Consider the following 5,248-nt stretch of genomic DNA (forward strand, 5'->3'; position numbering starts at 1 on the left):
CGCTACCAGTGTGAGGCTTAGTCATATTGACCTCTTCAGATGTGAGGCTCAGGCTGGACTTTGTATTCATTAGTAAAGGCAGTCACGGCAGTCATCTTCTCTAGAGAGGGTTTGGCAACTATAAATTGTGTTCCCAGACTATACCCAAAGAGAGAGAGAGAGAGAGAGAGAGAGAGTGTGTGTAGATGCACATGCACGTGGATATTGTGAGAGAGGTGGGAGAGACAGAGAGAGATTGAGAGTAGGAGAGTGCCAGAATAGGCATTGCCATCATGCTATTGCGGCTGCTGTTAGTGCTGCTGCTGCTGCCACACTGTGGTCTTTCTAGGCAGCTGAAGAGAAAATGCCCCCTGAAACAAATTACTGATAGAAAAACTCCACTTAATTACTTCAGACCAGGAGATTATGTGATTAGTGGGATCACATCTACAACATATGCTACATTTTACCAATCTGTTTTCTCTCAGCCACCTCTTACCCAGTTTCGTGCGTAAGTAATTACTGACTGATTTCATCTTTTTCAACTCTCCCTCTTTGCAAGATAGGAAAGTTAGTAGAAAGAGGTTAATGTATTTCGTTAATTATTAATAAGTAAAAAAGGTATCCTTTATACATTAACTTTTTAAAATTGGCCATCAAGAAGATGATGTATTGCTATTTAAATTGAAGGCTTTATCAGGATGAAACTTTAGATCACAAACAACATTCGGTAATGCTGCATATATATGGAATCTGATAAACTATAGATACTCTGCAACCCTGAGGCCTGAAGCTGAGATTGAAGGAAGGCAGGGACTCTGACAGTGTGAGGTTTAGGAATACTTCCCCCTTCCGAAAATGGTTGTTCATGGTTTTAAATTGGGGCATGCTTTCCTGGGGTGTTCCCATGATAGGAGGGCAACTTCTTAGAATGTTTCATCATCCTGCACTGATGCCCTATGAGACCATAACTCTTTTTTAAAAATAAAAAGAGAGAGAGAGAGATTGTTTCAATGTGTCTTGGAAGAAAAAGAAATACACTTGTGGTTGTGAATAAAATAGTGCCAGAAATCACAAAAAATAGTCTGGAACAACAGAAACCTAATTTGAATAATTAAGAAAGCATACAAACTATAATAATTGTGCAACCATTCAAATACATCTGCTCCATTTGAAGGAGCCCATCATTTCTGGAACACCTCTTTTTATACTAAATATTTGGGTTAAATGAGATTGTGCCATCATTTAATTTTTTTTTACCTAGAATTCATGTCTCTTAAATCTAAGTGTAACTCTTTTTACTCTGCTGTCTAATACATATTGATGCTAATCTGGAGGAAGGATTTGTAACAGTGAACAGTGACCAAATTATCAATGGGGAATTTAATTAACTCAAAGTCACGAGAGGAGGCCTGTTACCACACCTCAGGGATCGCCCCTTCGATCTGTATACCAGAAACTAGAAATCCAGAAATGAGGCAGAGGCTCTAAGTACAATCAATGTCTCTTTTATTGGAAACAAGGATTCAAACATGCAGGCACATACGCTCACATATTCATACAAGACTCAGGAAATAACGTGGTAAATGTAGAATAGGTATTAGGCTTGCTAACGGAAATACTCACCTTATGTAGAAGTTCTATCTTCCAATTTGTGTGTGTGGGTTTGCAGGTCTGGTTAAGCAGACAAGTCAGAGAGAAAGACTGACTTTTAAACTGATATAGATAGCTGTGGCTGCCAGCAGTGAATGACTGGCCCCAGCGAGTGGCTGGCAGCAGTGAGTGGCTGGCCGCGGCCCCTCTCTAAATTTAGGGGACCTTTTTAAGGGTTTAACAGGGTCTCTAGACAAAGGGTAATCAAAGGAAACTGTTTGAAGTGTATTTCACATCCTAACCAAATGTTTTGATCTAACCCAAATGTTTCTGCCAGTGTAGGGACCTGAATGGCTACAAATGCCATTCCTTTGATTCAAATGGTTCCCTCTCAATCACAAAGAGAGACACTTCCTTAAGACATTTGATAGCATCTTTCCTGATAGCACTTAGCAGCTCCTTGCATAATTCGTTTACATATCAAAAACTCATGGCTTCCCTTGTTACAGTGGGAGATCCCATGCTAGGGCCATTTGGCTACTCAGGTCAAGATGCACTTTTTGATATCAAGATGCAGGCCAGAGATTATCATTTAGATATATTAAAAAGGTGTAGATCAATGCCTACCATTTCGTAGATCAATGCCTATCAGATTCCACTTCTCTTCGCGTCATGAAAAGGATCCTAATTACTTGAAACACATTTCTAAACAGTATAAATTCTGCATGATATGACTTTTCCATTTAAGATTTCTTGCAGAAAACCCAAAATATTCAGTTTTATCCAGCACATGGACTGCATCCCACTTCATTGTGTAATGTAGTAAATGGCAGCATAAAAAAGCATGTAACAACTAAGCTTATGCTACATAAAATTGAAATGTTGCTCCCCCCCCCCAGTTTTTTCAAATGCCAGAATGTGCAGTTAAATGCTAGTAAGGGAGCAATTCTGTTCTGCACAACATCAGTTTTCTTGTTTACAGGCAATAGATCTTCCATTTACCACACAGCAGATGATGTTGGGATTCAATTTTAGTGTTTAGATCCAGTGTTTTAGATCTGATGAGGAGGGGAAAAGTTAAAGTACCATTTTCTAGAAGATACCAGGCAGGGTAGGAATGCAGGAGGCCAAGGAAGCTCAGGATTCCTGGGTCCAGAATTGGGGACCTTTCCTTCACTTCCACAGACTTAAGAAAACCTGCTCACCAATGCTGCTGTTTGCATTAGGCAAATGATGCCTTAGCAACAGTTCATTGGGAATGTAGCTTTCACAGTAAAATCCGGATAATCCTATCATTTTAAATGGGGCAGAAATGTCATATGTTTTCATTAAGTAGAGGGTGTACATCTGATGGCTTCTATTTTACTACAGCATCAAGAGTATGTCCTACTCACAGATCCTGCCCTTCTTGTTTGCCATTCATGAGATCAACGAGGATCCAAGGCTCTTGCCCAACATCACGCTGGGCTACAATCTGTATGAGAACTTTTTCAATGAAAGAATGACTTATGAGGCCATGATTGACCTGTTGTCTTTTGGCCAAGAGAACATTCCAAACTATAGCTGTGGAAGACAAAATAACCTCCTGGCTGTTCTAGAAGGGACCAACCCTGAAATCTTTGGTAAAATTTCATCTCTGTTGGCCATCCACAAAATCCCACAGGTATGAATGGGAGGGGGAGTGTAGGCTGAGTGACTTCGTATTCTTTACACACAGCAGTCTGGAAGGTGGCCCTTGTCCAGGACTGGTTGAAGGCATCTTGCATCCTAAACAACAAAATAAATAACAAATGGCATCCTTCCCTCAGTCTTCATTCAAGGTCTTATCACACAGGCATAGCTGATTTATAATCGCCACTGAGGAAGAAAGTCCCATAAGTCACTCTCTGCTCAAAGTAAAGGAGGACAGCAGCAGCAATAAGAGCAGCAGCAGCTTTCTGCCCATTTGTGATACTCAATATCTGATGTCATGACTTTCATCGCTGGTGGATAACAAAGGAGCCAAAAATAATCTGTAGGCTCATTTCCAGTGCCAGAATACCCTGCATTCCAATTCAGCTCTGCCCCGCTATAGCAATCAATTCCAAAAGGTCCCTTGTTCTCACTATGAAAAGGGATCCTTTGAGAATAGATTTTTTTTTCATTGGCACACTTGTCATTCCCATTGGATCAGGGGGAGGCGGAGAGTCCTTTCAGCTGGTGTCCTCTCCCCTTTGCGAGGCTGCAGCCCCATGGGTATGGGAAGTCCCTCCCTCCCTTTATGCCTCTCACCTGCGGGTGCCCTGGTCTACCTAGGGTCTTGCAGGAAGTGGCGATGGGATGAGTGTGTTTGAGTGGCTACCCAGGGCCTTGGGGGCAGTGGTGGAGTGGGTGAAGAGGAGGAGGGAGCACAGAGGCTGGGGAAGGGAGCGGAAAGGAGGAGGTGGAAGTGGGGGAGGAGGTGGTGGACGAGAAGGAGGACAAGAAGGAGGACGAAACTGGAGAAGATGAAGGCAAGGTCAAGGGACATGGGAGGAGGTGGATGTGGATGGAACCCCCCTTCTGCTTCTTCTTCTTTTTTTTAAACTAATCAAAAATCACTAGCTTGCTAAAGCAACCACTTTGCAAGTGGCTGCTTCAACAATATGGCGTTTTTTCAACAAAATCTTTCAAACAGGGGAAAAAAACAGCACCAAGGTTTTCTCTGGGGAGGGATGATGACAGCCCTCTGCCATTTGTCCCTCCCACAGGAAAAGAATCAATTCTGATCTGACATTCCCACTTGTTGGAACCACAGCAGAGTCAATTTTACCCAAAAGAACCTCCAAAAAACAGCTACCAAAATACTCCAGGCTTTTGGCATTTGCCCTGCATTTTTCTCACTGGAATCGATCAAATGAGGATCAGAATTGAGTTCCAGTTGGAACGAGGGACATATACCTCACATCAGGATTCAGAGCTTATCATAGTGGGAACGACCCCTGAGAGAGTTTTTGCTTTTCATACAGCCCCAACTGCTCTGTGCTTTTGCTTGCTATGCTGTCCATTTTTCACAAAGGAATTATGTGGGTTTGGGAGCAAATGAAAGGATTGTCAGAATGCACCACCTTTGACACTGGGCTCTGGATGAAGACTTAAGGCAAATCCAGACATGCCAAAATTCATGGTATTTGATGTTGTTATAGCTGTTGTACCTATGGCTATTTTGACTCACTTTCCAGTAGTAATTCTAACATTTTATTTCACTCTGGCTGTTCTTCTTATCCCTTTCCTGGGATTTTCCAGTACAGGCCAGGATTAATGTCACTCGTCTGTATACATTGTTTCCCTTCCCCTTGCTGTATTTTTGGGCGCTCACACTAATGCTGTTTTGAAAAGAGAGCTGTCTTTTGCCATGGTAGTTTTCTGCTGACTTGTGGGTCACAAGACCCATGACTGCTATTCTCTGGCTGTTCGCTCCTCCCACCTCAAGCAGATCCTGCCTGGTTTGAGCCTTGTCCAAGGCTCAAACCAACAACCTGGTTTGAGCCTTGGACAACAACCAGGGTTCAAATCCACACTTGGGCATGGAAAGCCACTGCAGTCTGCTGCAACTAAAGGAGGTAATTTAGTAAACCCTGCCATGACTGTGTACAAAGCCAAAACAATGGCACAATTCCTTTATGGGGCTGAAGTCTGGGGCACCTCAAGCACCTCA

The sequence above is a fragment of the Sceloporus undulatus genome, chromosome 2, assembly GCF_019175285.1.
Source record: "Sceloporus undulatus isolate JIND9_A2432 ecotype Alabama chromosome 2, SceUnd_v1.1, whole genome shotgun sequence".
Lineage (NCBI taxonomy): Eukaryota > Metazoa > Chordata > Lepidosauria > Squamata > Phrynosomatidae > Sceloporus > Sceloporus undulatus.